This window comes from Engystomops pustulosus, chromosome 1 (assembly GCF_040894005.1).
Source record: "Engystomops pustulosus chromosome 1, aEngPut4.maternal, whole genome shotgun sequence".
NCBI lineage: Eukaryota > Metazoa > Chordata > Amphibia > Anura > Leptodactylidae > Engystomops > Engystomops pustulosus.
In genome coordinates, this window is record NC_092411.1 from 194,494,081 (window position 1) to 194,510,111 (window position 16,031).

The 16,031-nt window shown below is 39.1% G+C and overlaps 1 long non-coding RNA gene across 2 annotated transcripts in view; it reads right to left on the reverse strand.

Annotated features, from left to right (window-relative positions):
• Positions 1 to 1,444, reverse strand: part of LOC140070539 (uncharacterized) — a 91,227-nt gene extending 89,783 nt beyond the window's left edge. Inside the window, exon 1 of one of the 2 annotated variants that reach the window (XR_011848943.1) lies at positions 1,383 to 1,444. This is a non-coding gene — a long non-coding RNA (uncharacterized lncRNA). Of the gene's footprint in view, positions 1 to 1,378 lie in introns of both variants that reach the window. The other variant, XR_011848936.1, reaches the window with a different exon arrangement.
• Between the last annotated feature and the right edge of the window lie 14,587 nt (positions 1,445 to 16,031).

The following is a 16,031-nucleotide window of genomic DNA, read 5'->3' on the forward strand; positions in this document are numbered from 1 at the left end:
CAGGTGTAAGGGGGGTAGTCAGTTTGTCCGCAGGGGGAGGGGCGCAGTGTGGCCACTGGAGGGCGGCCCACGGAGGGGCCCATTAAGGCTCTGTCGCCCAGGGGCCCACTAAAACCTGGAGCCGGCCCTGATGCAGAGACATGTCTAATGGAACAGATTTAATAAAAAGTGTCCAGCCAATTTAAGGACATGGCCTTCAGTACACAACATTAAGATTTATGTCTTCCAATGTGTTAATTTTTATAGTAAAAATAACATAATGATTAAAATTTAATAACTCGTTTCTGCAGCAAAACAGAAAAAAACAGCTGTCTTGTCACTTGTTTTTTAATTAAAACTTTTAAACAGTTCAGTTTACACTGAGTATAATAAACCATTTGGTAGGTTAGTACAATTAAGAAGACAGTATGTTTTACTACTTTAGCAAATAAAACCGCAATCGCCTATGTGTTGCCATATTCTGAGAGCTATAACATTTTTATTCCTCAATCAAAAGAGGGTTATTTCAGCTTGTTTATTGTTGGGTATTGCAATGGTTAGATTGGTACTGTAGGGTGCATCTGACTTTTTGAGTGATTTCTATTACATATATTTGAGCACTGTCCCCTAATAGGCCACCATAAATGGAAAACACTGAGGTCTTGATCTGACCTCTGGCTGCCACGGCAACCCCCGACACTGTTTCCTCTGTCTCTTTCCTTAGCTGCTGCAATTGTGCCAGGCAGTTAAGGCGTTAAACTGCCTGGCAAGGAGAGATTTTCCAGCAGGCAAACGCTGCAGGGACCAGGCTGTATGCAACAGCCAGGAGCCCCCTCCCAGGAATACATAGTATATACTGCCCCTAACATCCCCCCCAGAGATACATAGATATATACAGCCACCCCCAGAATACATTAATAAATATACAGCCCCCTGTAAATTTTTAAAATTATACCCATCTTCTCCCAATGCACGCCAACCTCTTCTTTTGGAATGACATCGTCCTGGAGAAGGCGGCGCAGTCTAGGACATTACTGAACCACCAGCCCTAGGATGCCTATGTTCTGTGCTCTCCGCTTCTATTGCGGACCAGGGAACGTATTGTTCCCTTGCTCTGCCATAGACACAAGTCTATCGGCTGCCACCTGGTTCTCTGCAGCGGCTGCTATTTTAACTGCTGGTTCAGAAAAACTGGATCTGCAAATATAGTTGGCGATCCTGGCAGTCATGCGACCGCCCGAATTGCCCACAGTTGGTGGAAGCCCCTTTAAGGGCAAAGTGGTGGGGGCCTCGGGGCTATGCAGGGCTGGATAAGTAGCCCCCACTGAATGTAGCCCAGACAGTGGTAGACATTACTATTCTAAATAATCATTAATATTCAAAATGTTCTCCTACTTACAGACCTAGTTGCTGGTCTTTATGACACATTGGCAGTTGCAGGACAAACTGTGGTTTTCTAGGGTGCTGGAAGCTGCATGGTTGGCTGCGTCAGTAGGGAATCAGGCAGCTTCATGCTTTTACCTGGATCCCAAGTAGTGACGCATGTTCGGCCTCCACATCCATGGATGCCGACACAAGTGAAATCTGCTACAGACAGGAAGTATGCAATTTGTGCTCATCAGTACTTCTGTCTACTATTGTGAAAATTGGATTGCATTTTTATATTCTTTACATTCTCTGGTGTTGTTCCACATTTGCAAATTGGAAGGGGTACACCAATCTATGAATAGAAGTCCCCTCTATGGATCACAGTAGTAATATCACCCTAAAGGGGGCATGAAGTAAGGTGCCTAATTGATAGATAAGTGTTTTTTAGGCAGTGATTTCCATCAATGATTTTATTAAAACCCACGAGAGGGCTAAAACACAGAAAGACTTTAAATATTTCCATTTACCTGATTTCTTTATCAGGGGTGGACATAGGCAACTATATAACTGTATAAACATGAAATATCCCTTTTCTGCCAACATGTGCCCACACTACACTGGTATTCGAATAAGTTCTAATTCTATATATATTTTATAGACTTAGGCCTCACGCACACAAACATTGATACAGTGATACGGTTAAAGTTTTACAGCTGTCTCACCACTTCATGCATTGCGGTAGGCTCATACACACAGCTGTGGATTCCTCAGACCTGTGTATGGGCACATATTTACAGCTGATGATTCCTCAGCCTAGTGCCCTTGGGAAAGAACTCAGAGAAGGTCCTATTCTCAGCCGTTTTTGCCGCTCTGCATTCCCATAGAAGTCTATGGGGCTGTGAAAAATATGGCTGACACACAGTGGGGCTCATTTTTTAAGGGTCCACGGTCCGCACTATCGTCGGAATACCCGGCGATTTCTGATGTGCGCCGCATTTAGAAAAGGTTTTTGGCGCACGCGATTGGATTTTGGCGTATCATTGGCGTCATTCTTTCCCTCTCATGCATTCATTTCTGAGCAGTAAAAAAATGTTTGTGTTTAAAAATTAGACTTTTTTCATAAACTAAAACCTTTGGCTGACATGTAGTAAATGTGCACATTTCAGTTTTTTTAAGACAACGTGATAGCTCAAAAGCTACATTATGTGTCATTGAAGGTATTTATAGTTTGGACATCTGCATTGTTGGAGCAGGAACTGAAAGACTTACATCCACTTTCGTGCATGGTATGCTAAAGTGCACACAAGAAAAATGTGAGTCACCTAGATCAAAACACTTTTATCTGGAAGATATGTTGTCACTTTATTGCAGTGATGTGTTCTAAACACTGAATATATAACAGCCCTCCACGTGGCAAACCTGTCAAACACGAAATGCAATAAATTAGCTTTCCTTTGCTCTTGGCTCCCATGTTCAATATACACTAGAGATGAAAATTAGAGAACAAGACACAATTTCCTAATTATCAAGGTCACTGTGAAGTCCTATGTGAATATATCCTAACATGAGTAAAAAACATTTCATAAATTGCATAACTTCTAAAGCACAGAATAAAAAAATACATTGGATAAATGAAAAAGAACACTTATCAAAATTAGAGAACACTTTCACATACCAGCAAGTTATTGGTTTTAATCTGGTACCAATTTCCTTAATTTTCTGACAAACCCTTTCTAAGTGGTAGCATAATAGTGGTTTTTGGTGGTTCACATTTTTTTCACATCAGTGATTATTAACTGAACTCATTTTGGCTTATGGACAAACACAGATTGGTTTTCTCTTCCTGGCTTCAGTGATGTTTCATTGATGACTTACTGAACCATTCTTTTCAATTAGCTTTTTCACACTTCAATTTTTTTTTTTATGCAGATCCAATGATGTTAGAGAACACAAACAGAACAGGTTTGGAAATGGAACACTGATCATTAAAAAAACTTAAAGGGGTATTCCCATCTGGGCATTCACATTTAAATCATTTGCTATATGTAAACATTTCTTCAATTGGATGTTATTAAAAAAAAAGTTCCTGTGTGAAGATAATTTCACATAAAAGTAGCCATGTTGTCCCTTAGACACGAGATAGCTTCCTCGGATACGGCCACGTCACACTCTGGCAGCAGTGGCCAGACATGCGCTATAGAGTCCTGCCTAACCACCTGGATTGAGCAATCATTATCACAGGACGGCTGTGGGACAAGCAGTAACTTCCGGATATTTCATATACAAAAACCTTTTGTTTTTTTGGGCAATCCCTCCAGCAGAGGTGGCCGTATCCAAGAACAGTCTTGTTTCAAAGGGACCATATGATTACATTTATGAGAAATTATTTTACACAGGTACATTTTTTTTAACCCCTTCCTGACATTTGGGTAATAATACTGCATGGCGGGAGGTGCGTTCCCGCATTTTGCAGTATAATTACGTCATTATATAATTATTGAGCCGGTACCAGAAGCATGGGGTGCCAGCTGTATGTTACAGCTGGCACCCATCTCTAGTACCCGTGATCGGAGTTTCCTCCGATCGCAGGCATTAACCCCTTATACGCCGCGGTCATGTGCTTACTGGGGGGGGGGGGGTACGATCCTCCGCTGTCATCCCCGGAGTCTGCCAGTGCCCCGGGGATACCTGGTCTGTGACACACAGAGCATGCCCAGAATGCTCAGTGTGTCAAATAATACAGTGTAATACGTCTGTATTACACTGTATTAGGTAAAGAAGAGCTTGAACAAGCGATCAGAGGATCACTTGTTCAAGCCAGCCTGTAAAAGTAAATAAAAAATGTTAAAAACACTGAATATAAACATTTATTAATAAAAATAATTAATTAAATAAAGTGAAAGTCCACTAAACACAAACATTCCTTATACATATTTACTTAAAAACAAAAACCACAAAATCACCAGAAAAAACCCACATATTTGGTATCGCTGCATCCGTAACAATCTGTACAATATCTCAGTAACATTATTGGACCCGCTTGGTGAGCGCCGTAAAAACAAAACCCGAAAAACTGCCAAAAATGTCCATTTTTCATTAAATCCCTTCACAAAAATGTTCTAAAAAGTGATCAAAAAGTTATATGTGCCAAAGTAGTATCACTGAAAAGGACAACTCAACACTCAAAAAATAAGCCCTAAACCAGCTCTGTCAACCAAAAAAAATATTAGCGTTATATCTCCGTGAAATTAAATTGAGCTGCGATTGGTTGCCATGGGGAATTAGAAACATTCTGACTTTCAGACAGCTTGATAAATATGCCCCTATATGTTTATGATTATGCCACCTAGGTGACGTGTCTTCGGACAAATTTCAGGCCTTGGTCCGAGGAGAGGATTACAGGACATGACACCACACCTTTCCTAAGAAAACGGTTGCTTAAAGGGTGTTAGCTACCAACTGTATAGTCCTCACTAGTGTAATTAGTCCAACATCAACCCCGGTGCCTGTAGCCAGGACCGTGGGCGGTTTGTCTCCCATACATTGCACATAGCCAGCACTTACCCTAAAGTGCACTTTATTTTTGCACCTCTTCATGCTGTAGTGTGCATGGACCCTCTGCTAACTATATGCTGCTGGCCAGCTTTACCCTACCTTCCCATCTGGTCCATAGCCAAGCCGTGGGCAGCTCTTTCAATTACCAAGGGAGTAGTTATCCAATGATGTGGCTGTATGGTTAGCTGGAGTGTGATTGGAGAGGTGCTACCACCTGACCAGAGGGAGTATAAAAACCTCTCCTGGGTGGAAGCACATGGTCTCAGTAAAGAGCCAGTGTGTGCAGTGCACCTTCAGTGCTGCCACAGATATTAATCCAAGGAACTGATAGTGCCTCAGGCCCACTGCCTGACACACAGGGCGAGTCAGGAGACTCTTGCCGAGAGCTGCAGCTTTCACAATTTGGACACAGCTCCACTTCAATTATCCCAGCCTGCATCTACTATCAGACTGGTGCACCATTCCTGCGGACCACTCTCCATGACCACTTCAGTTATCCGAATCTGCTGATTGTTCATTTTGGCCCATTGCCTGCTGTCTGCTGTTCAATAAAGAACTAATAAAGAACTGTAAGTTGATTTACATAACGTTGCCTCTGTTTGATGCCTGAATACCACACCACGGGCTTCCCCATCCATTACCCAAGGACTCATCCTACAGACACTCAGGGTTTGCCCCAGGGAGAAACCAGTACATCAGCCTCTCCCTCCTTATTTGTTGCACACATCACCTGTTGGAGACCTCCCAGGCTGTAGGACAGCCCTCGTGTCCCCATATCAAGCACCGTGACAACAGCATGCCCTAGGCCACAATAGCCAGCCACTCCAGGATTCTGAGCCCCGGCTGCCTCCAGGCCCACAAGGAAAGGCTAGGCCCCGGGGGATGCTGCACAAGACTCAGCCCTTTTTCGTTTTTGCAAATCCTGTTTTTTACTTCCCTCCTTCCAAAAGGGATACATTTTTACATTTACAGAGATGTGTGAGGGTTTGTTATCTGCAGGACAAATTGTACTTTTTAGTGGTGCCATTTAATATTTCATGCTATGTATTGGAAAAAAATTCCAAGTGCAGTGAAATTGACCAAAAAACCCCACATTTGCGGGATATTCTTTTGGGCTCTGTTTTTACAGCTTTCATTCTGTGCTTCAAATGACACTTCATCCTTATTCTTGGGGTCGATATGATCACAGGGATGGCAAATTTATATAGGTTTTATTAGGTTTTAAAGAGTTTTTGTACAAAATTTTTTTTTCCATTTTGCCAAATTCTGAGGCCAGTAACTTTTTCACACTTCGGTGTACAGACCTATGTAGGATGTAATTTTTTGCGGCATGTTCTGACATATCAACTTATATAAATTTGGGACCTATATGACTGTTTGATCACTTTTTATTTAAATATTCATGGATGAAAAAATGTCAAAAAGTGGCGATTCAGACATTTGGGTGTTATTTTCCAATACAGTCTTCCTTCATAGCCGGGAATAATATTTTTTAATATTTTGATGGAATGGGGATTTTGGGATGTGGCAATACCTAACATGTGTTCTAGGGAAAGGGGGGTAATTTAAACTTTTATTTATTTTTTTAAATATTTTTTACATTTTTTTTTTTTTTACTATTATTACTTTAACCCTGCAGGTTCTGATTGTTCATACTGTATACTGCAATACTATTGTATTACAGTATATAGCAATTTTACTGTTGAGCTCTAATAGCTAGCCATCAGCTGGCTATTGGAGATTATTATACATGGCAAAACTACAAGTCTGCCATCGAAGATGGTGGTGCCCATAGGTAGCAATGTTAGGCGGCGGAGTCAACTCAACAGGTTAACTGCAGCGATCAGTGCCAGCAATGACCACAGAAGTTACAGGTGGGTGTTACACCCTCTGTGTATGGAGAGAGCGCAGCCTGTGAGCTCTCTCCATACACCCCCTGCAGCACCAGGACGTAATAGTATGTCCTGGTGCGCGAAGGGTTTAATGAAAACATATGTGTGATCAGGCTGAGCCTTGCCTCTGGACGCCGTGTGTGACTACAGCCTTAGCATTTAAGGAGTACTCTATGCAAATTTGTAATAATTTGGACTGGATTATATGTATATTAATTGGGGCACATTTGGGACATTTTGATTTGGCAGCACTGTTTATAATGCAGTAAGGGTACTGTTTATGTAGAGGCTAAGTATATACAGGCGGTCCCCTACTTAAGGACACCCGACTTACAGACAACCCATAGTTACAGACAGACCCCTCTGACCTCTGGTGAAGCTTTCTGAATGCTTTACTATAGCCCCAGATTGCAATTATCAACTGTAAGGTGTCTGTAATGAAGATTATTGATAATCCTTGGTCCCATTACAGCAAAAAATGTTTAAACTCCAATTGTCACTGGGGCAAAAATTTTTTTTTGTCTGGATCTACAATAATAAAATATATAGTTTCGACTTACATATAAATTCAACTTAAGAACAAACCTCCGGACCCTATCTTGTATGTAACCCGGGGACTGCCTATAGTGTAAATTATTAAGGGATTCAACGCAATGTAATTTACAATTGTATGTGCAGTTGCCTGTGGACTGTGTAGAGTGGCGCCCACTGCACTGCATCTTTTTTTTTCCTGCACTTTGTTCATGCTGCAGAATTGTGGCACATGTCAGTAATAAATGTGGTTAAAACTCTGACCAAGCACTAACACATCCCTTAAGGTGCACATTTTTTCGGTCTTGTTGGACACAGAGCAGCTGCGACACAAAACTCGAGTTGTATTATTAAAAAAGCGTGAATCGTACTGGATTCACACCCTACAAACGTTACAACCAGATGGACTCAATCAGGACTACAACAAACAAAGTTTCTGTTAATTTTAGCCCTCCCTTCCAAATGTCTAACTAGCTTGTTCTTTACAGAGACGATAGAATCTTCCAGATGTGGACTCATGAAAACCACCACGAAGGATGGGTAAAATAACCCTGATCCCTGTGTGTCTCTAAACCTTCTCACAAATTCTTAATACTTAATTCTTTTCCCTAACCTCCTATCTTTCCAATTTTTACCTAATTTTCTCCTTTACCATTTTGACTTTTTGACTTTTGACTTTTTGTATTTCTCTTATTATTACCTATTGTACCCGATTGCTGCCTCCATCCCACTACTGACAATGATGTACAGCCTCCAATCCCCCCCCCCCTCTCATCAACATAGTGCTCCGGTATAACCCTATTTCTTTCATCTCCTCCGTGCGCTCCATACTTGGAACGCGGGTACCGCTATTCCAGACACCTTGGTGACTTATGCGCATGTCCGCGCTTGCGTTCCAGCAGATGGAACGCACCAATGACAACTTCCGGTTCCATACCGGAAGTCGCTGACGCGATACCGGAAGTTCATTTTTTTCAAACGGCCAGGGCTTTAAAAAGCTGCCGAGCACATGAGGAGACTAGCGCCACACTTCTCCAAGCGGCACAGACCGCCATTCCTCTATGGCAGCGCTCCCATTGCTATATGCAACCTCCCTCATCTGATATGATTTAAACAAACTGGTAAGCTGACCATTATCTTTTAAATGTATTCTCTACAGGTGTGCTCACATTTTAAAATTGGACCAGATCTACCTTTCATGGGCATATGAAGATGTTTATACCTACAGCCATTTGTTGGTTAATGTTATTACTTGTTACCATATGATTACCATAGCTTTTTATTATGATACCTAGTTTTGAAGCTTGTTCCCTCTCTATCTGACACAAACCAGATGTCAGCATCGCAATAAGTCTGTGACAATTTGTATATATGTAAATAGTATTGTGATAACACTTCTGACCCACTCTTTTGTACTATATTTCACAGAGTTTGACAAAGGGCTATTGTTGACCGAAACGTCACATGTTGTTTGTGTCAATAAAATTTCCTTGCAACGTATGCAGTGTGACTGGAGTCCAAGATTTCTTACAAAACTGGCGCAGACACATGTAGAAGCAGTTTGCACTTTCTTTCTAGTGCACTGTCAGACAAAAAACTGGTGCAAACACTTGAATAAATGTTGGCCAAAGTGTTGTGATGTGCTGCATGGTGCTGAAGATATCTGCAGGAAAACTCAGCAGCGATAAGTTACGTTGGGGAGGTGTCGTCATACATATCTGAACCCAGAGGAGAAGACGGGTTATCTGTGCGGTACTTAATCTTACTTCTGTGTGTGTCTGATCAGTTCTGTAATCAATGACTAACTATAGTGGCGATCTGTCACCATGACACTGTCACTTCCGAAGACCCGAGGCTGTCTCGTTTATCCCATTCATTACAATGTGCTAATTGCAAATTGTAATGAATGAGGAGGAAAATTCCCATATACTGCCATACAGTAGTATGACAGTATATGGTAGGATCGATCAGACAACCTAGGGTTAAAGTACCCTAGGGAGTCTGAAAAATAGTAAAAATAAAAAAAGTTATAATGAAAAAACATAAAAATTTTAATTACCCCGTTTTCCGCAGAACTGATATAAATATAAATAAACAGTAAAAATCCTAAACACATTAGGTATCGCCGCGTCCAAAAATGCCCATTCTATCAAAATATAATAACAGTTTTTCACTGTGCTTAACCCCATAACGGAAAATAGTGCCCAAATTCGAAAATGGCACTTTATTGCCATTTCAAAAAAATATACAAAATTCAATAAAAAGTGATCAAAAGGTCGTACACTCCTAAAAATAGAATAATTGAAAATGTCATAAAAAGTTGTACAAAATGACACCACTCACAGCTCTATACACCGAAGTTATTAAAAAGTTATTAGTGCCAGAAAATGGCAAAATCAAAAAAAAAAATTTGTACAGGAGGTTTTAATTTTTGTAAATGTATAAAAACATAATAAAACCTATACAAATTTGGCATCTCCGTGATTGTACCGACCCAAAGAATAAAGTAGACATGCCATTTGGGGTGTACAGTGATAGCTGTAAAATTCAAGCCCCCAAGAAAACGACGCAAATGCGTTTTTTCACCATTTTCACTGCATTTGACATTTTTTCCCGCTTCCCAGTACACGGCATGTAATATTCGATACCATCACTATGAAGTGCAATTTGTTACGCAGAAAACAAACCATCACATAGCTCTGTACAAGTTATAGATTTTTGAAGGTGGGGAGTGAAAAGGGTTAACAGCGGTAGGATCCCTAGTCGATAGTACCTGTGCAAGATTGATGAGTGACTGTACACAAAATTCTCTGACATAACGTAACCACTAAAGCAAGGGAGAAAGGAATTCATTTCTTATCTCAATGCCTAGAAATTCCCTGACCCCGACTGCCACAATATAGATAAAATTTCTATGCAGCAGTAGGGTGGGCCCCCCAGGATCAATTTCACTGGTAGGACCTAGGTACCCCAGTCCGACCCTTTTAACATACTTCCCATAACCCTAATAGTCAGAGATATCACCTATACATCAGGATACATACAGGGCCCCTATACAGTAATACACAATGAATGGCTTAGGCTTCCAAGGGAAATTTTCAGGCAATAATTGCATGAAGCTGTTTGAATAAATTAATCTTACTGATGAGCCATAGGCACCCCATTCTGTTTTTGACTTACATATACAATGGGGTACATGTATCACACTTTTGGCTTTCTTTTTCATTAATTTTTGAGACTTTTCATGGCTCTTGTGCTCATTTGTGACTTTTTGCGGCTAAATCTGTCTCCTTTAAAAGTTTGCCATTGTCTAGTTTCCTGCAGTGTTCCCTGAGTTATCATCTTAATCCAGATGTGAAAGCTGCAACTCTACGGCTGCCCCTGACCAGGCGTAGAAATTAGCTGGGGAACTGTTTGCGACTTTTGGAGACTTTTGTATTAAAAACTCACAAATTCACTAAAGAAAAACCGTTAAGATACATCTGATCAGCAGTAAAACCAAGAAAAGTCTCAAAGAAATAGAGAGAAAAATTCAGGTTAATGTTACATGCGCCCCAATGCGTATATAGAATTTGTATGTATAGGGGTATTTAGAGTATATAGAACTCTAGACGTGAAATGGTTAATGTGTGTTGCATGGTGAAGATTGTCATTTTTCTTTAATAAATTTAACTGCGCCTCTAAGCCACAAATATCAAATCATTAAGTTTTAGTAATTCAAGGAACATAATTAATGTAATTTGACGTTAATCCGTTCTGGAATTCCCTAATCAGTATTTTTGGATTCTCATATGTTATGCGAATTTTGGATATCCCCTGCTGAGTAAAACAATAACATTATTATTGCAGTATGTTAGTAACACATTAGTTTGAAATACTTGAAACGTACATAAAAAATCCAAAATACAGGCGGTCCCCTACTTAAGAACACCTTACTTACAAACGGACCTCTGGATATTGGTAATTTATTGTACTTTAGGCCTAGTCTACAATAAACAGCTATAACAGTTATCACAGGTGTCTGTAATGAAGCTTTATTGTTAATTCTGGTTCTTATGACAATCCAACATTTTTAAAATCCAATTGTCACAGAGACCAAAAAACTATTGACTGGGGTTACAATAATAAAGTATATGGTTCCGACTTACATACAAACTCAACTTAATAACAAACCTACAGAACCTATCTTGTATGTAACCCGGGGACTGCCTGTAATAAACTAATTATTAAAAAAGATTTCAATATTAAATTACTGCAATTCCAGAGGTTGTTCTTGGCACAGGTATGACATTTAATGTCCAGATCTACATTAGACATGTGAAGTAAAAGGTGTGTTGTTAGCTCTCCATGTAATTTCACTGTAGTGCATAATATCAGAAAAAATACAACACAGGCTGCTGCATTATTAGTTTAGTTAAAATTACAGAATATTTATGTTTAGCATTTTTTAACTGTATAAATAAGGGATGGAAGTTTATTTAATTAGTTATCCCTTGTTCCATCTGTTTTAGTTTTTTAAAATGTGAAAATAAAACAGAAACCCCAAAAAAATGAAAGTTATCACAGGAGAATTGATAGACAGAAAGTAAAGTCTCTATTCTTTAAATGGTCGTGTATAAAAAGTGGAGAATTTTAGCTAGAATATTTTTTTTTTACTTGTTTATGAATTTTCAGATTTTTGGGGGGATTTTTTATTGTTTTAAACATTTCATAAACTTTTCAAAATGATAATATTCTTTTTATATTAGTATTTATTTACCATTATTGACTATTAACTCTTTATTTACCATTATTGACTATTAACTCCTTAGTGATGCAGCCTGAAAAGGCTCTAGTGACCGGGCATTTTTAGCAAATTTTTGTAACCGACAGTTTACGGGCCATAACTTTTTTTTTTGCGCACTACCTTAAAATGTATTTTGTGGTGTTTTTTTGGGGACACAGAGAGCTACTTAAAGCGGAATAAAAGTTTTAAAATTTGGTTTTCATTTATATTCTTATTTGGGGTTAAAAGTGGATATTTTTTCTATCATTCATAGTACATATTTTGTTTTAATTTTTCAAATTAACTCAAAATGAACATTATAAATGAATTTCCTATTTTGTCAGTCATTTTGATATATAATATGTATAGTCTCGGGCAAATGGGGTGTTTTTTGTAATGTAGGGGGGGGATTTTTTTTTATTATATGGGGAAATGTCTTTTTCTTTTACAAGTTTTCCCCTGTAACTGGGGCATCTACTGTATAAGAGCCTCAGTTACAGAGGAAAACCACTACCCATCACTGGTGGTGCTGATCAGAGCTGTACTGGGTCTAAATAGACCCAATAGCTTTGATTAACTCTTTAGACCAGCAATGCTGTGAGGAGCAGAGAAGGCAGAAGCGGTAACGAACTGCATCTCCCTTCTGCCGGGGGTCTAGTGTGGGAGCAGTAGAAAACTGCAGCAGCGTCTCCAGACCTGAGCACGCTGATGTCTAAAGTCAGCAGGCGGTCCGAGAGAGAGAGAGAGGTTAAAGGAAGCTTAAGCTACTCTGTCTATGCACAAAGGAATAAGCCGACAGAATAGAAAAAGAAGCTGACTTTGTTTAACTTTAACAACTTTTTTATCGAAAAATCAGACTGAGTAATTTTCTGCAACAAAGACGGTCGTTTCCAAAAATATGCCACATACAGCAAAATTGTAGCGCAGTTCACATAACTCACTAAAAATTCATCAATTTTGCAACATTTTTGATGCAAAACTATACCACCCCACATATACTGTACATACACTAAGATCAATAATCTAATATTTTAAATGTGAACACAAGGATATGTGGAAAAGCAAAAGATTTCAGTAGAATAATTGAAAAATAAAAAAGTGGATGGTGGAAAATAAAAAAAATTGGATGAAACTGAATTTCCCATCTAGTTCCTCCAAACTCCATTATGGGTTTTTGTATCAGATGTGCATATTCCCAGAATAAAAACAGATACAGGCAAAGTCACCTAACATGTAAATCTTGTGTCATCACTTCCAGTAAAACCATTGCTGTAAAAGCACTTGTATGTTTACAGATATCATTTTGTGGTATTTTCCATAATACGTGAGTCATCTTTATTATCCTCATACAAAACCAATGTTCTCACAGATGTAATCTAGTTCATAGTAACAGAAGTCACAATACTAGAATTATTTTACATTTTTTTCCTCATATATAACAAATGGGGTATAGATAGCATTGTTCACATTTAGATTTTAAAAGAAATGTATTTTAAGGAGAACTTTTTTCTTTCAGTATGATTATATATATATATATATATATATATAAAATATTCAGCCTGCATTAACATATTCAGTTGTTTCTATACAAAATTCTTTCTATACTCTCTTCTCTCTCTTCTGTTGGATATGTGATCTCATGGTGACCCCCTGCAGAAAACATTTGGCTATTGCCCACCTGCAACTTTGTGGTGGGCATATATAACCACCACATGTAGTCACCCCTCCTTTATAATACAATTAGTACCCTAACACTACATAGTATAGTATCCACTTTCTTTTACCCACAACTAATGCTCTCCCACTACTTGCAGTTTCTTATTTTCTGGAGCTCTCCTCACTTATAAGCCCCCCTCTATGCTGGACTCACACTCTTTCTATAGGTCCCAACTTATGTTCCTTTTTTCTGTAACCGCTCCCTAAGGCTCTCCTTTCTGAAGCCCCCACAACTTATGCTGCCCATTCTGTTGTCACATAACTTATGTCTCCTTACTTTAGTGCCCCCAAAATTATTCTCTCCTTTCAGTAGCTCTTCTGTAGCCCCCTAACTTATGCTGCTCATTTTGGAGCACCCCCCCCGGTTATGTTCCACTTTCTGTAGCCTCCCTTTTTTAACCTCTAACTTCATGTTCCTTTTTACTTGACCCTTCCACATTTTGCCCCCATTTTAGTAGTTTCTGTACCTTTCCTGTGTCTTATGTAATCAATAAAAAAACAGATTATATATATATATATATATACACACACACACTACCGTTTAATTGGTGACTTAGAAATGTCCTTATTTTTTAAAGAAAGGCATGTTTTATTTAAATGAAGCTAACATTAAATGAATCATAATTAAACTAATTATACATTGTCAATGTGGTAAGTGACTATTCTAGCTTGTTTTTAATGTTATTTCTACATAGGTGTATATAGACCCATTTCCAACAACCACCATTACACTAGTTTAATGGTACATTGTGCCTACTTACTGTGTAAGAATGCTAATGCATTTTTTGGTATTCTACCACAGATTAAAACAGTTTTGATGATTAAGGAAGCTACAAAACTTACCTTCCTTTGAGCTGATTGAGAATCTAGAGCTTCACATTTGTTTGTTCTATGAAACTCTCACGATGGCCAGATAAAAAGAACTTTCATGTGAAACTCGACAGTCTATTCTTGTTCTTAGTAATGAAGTGACAAATTGCCAAAAAATATTTCCTACATTGGTGTGTACTACTCCCTTCAGAGGAGAGCACAAACAGTCTCTAACCAGAGGAGAAAGATAAGTGGGAAACCCTGCTGCACAACTAAGCAACAAGACGAGTATATTAGAGTTTCTAGCTTGAGAAACCGATGCCACACAGGACCTCAATTGGCAGTTTCATTAACCTGACCAAATGTCAGTATAAACCTCTACCATGAAGAGGTGATTCCAGGATGCTTGCCTTCAGGGCACAGTGGCAAAGAAAAATCTGAGACTGGTTAATAAAAGGATAAGATTAATATGGACAAAAGAAGACAGACATTGAACAGCGGAAGATTAGAAAAATTGTTATGGACAGATGATTCTACGTTTGAGGTGTTTGGATCACATCGAACATCATTTGTGAGATGCAGAACAAATGAAAAGATGCTGGAAGATGCCCGATACCATCTGTCAAGCATGGTGGAGATAACGTGGTGGTCTGGGGTTTCTTTGGTGCTGGTAAAGTGGAAGATTTGTACAAGGTCAAAAAGATTTTGAATGAGGCAGGCTATCACTCCATTGCTACTCCGTACCATACCCTGTGGAGAGCGATTGACCGGAGCCAATTTCATCCTATAACAAGACAATGACCCAAAGCACATCTTCAATAATGCATGAACTATTTAGGGAAGAAGCAGGCAGCTGGTATTCTATTCGTAATGGAGTGACCTGCCCAAATTAACAGCTAGAATGCCAAAGGTCTGCACTATATTTTCTATTCCTTTTGAAGCTCATTTGAAAAATCAAAGTTTTCATGAAAAACATAAAATTGTCTGTGTGACCCCAAACTTTTGAGCGGCCGTGTGTATATACAGTATATATATATATATATATATATATATATATATATATACATACACTGCAGATAAAAATTAGAGGATAACACAAAATCTCATAAATGTCAAGGTCATTGGGACACATTTGCTTGTGCCAGTTTTCCATCGGATTTTACACTTTCTTTTAGGTGCAAACTGCTTGCACAGGTTTTTAAGTGCCTGCACCACAATTGTATCGCACGCGACCCTTTTGCGGCGTTCCGGTGATCAGTTGGCCGACAGAAGTTTGTCGAAAGCACTATGTTAAAGGTGCACCAAAAAAAAGTTGGTGCGCTCTGTCGGGGCAGAAATCCTGAATCTGGCGACCTCTTGACTATACATAGGCAAACTGCATTTAGTGATGTTTGCACTGTGCTTAGTAAATGTGC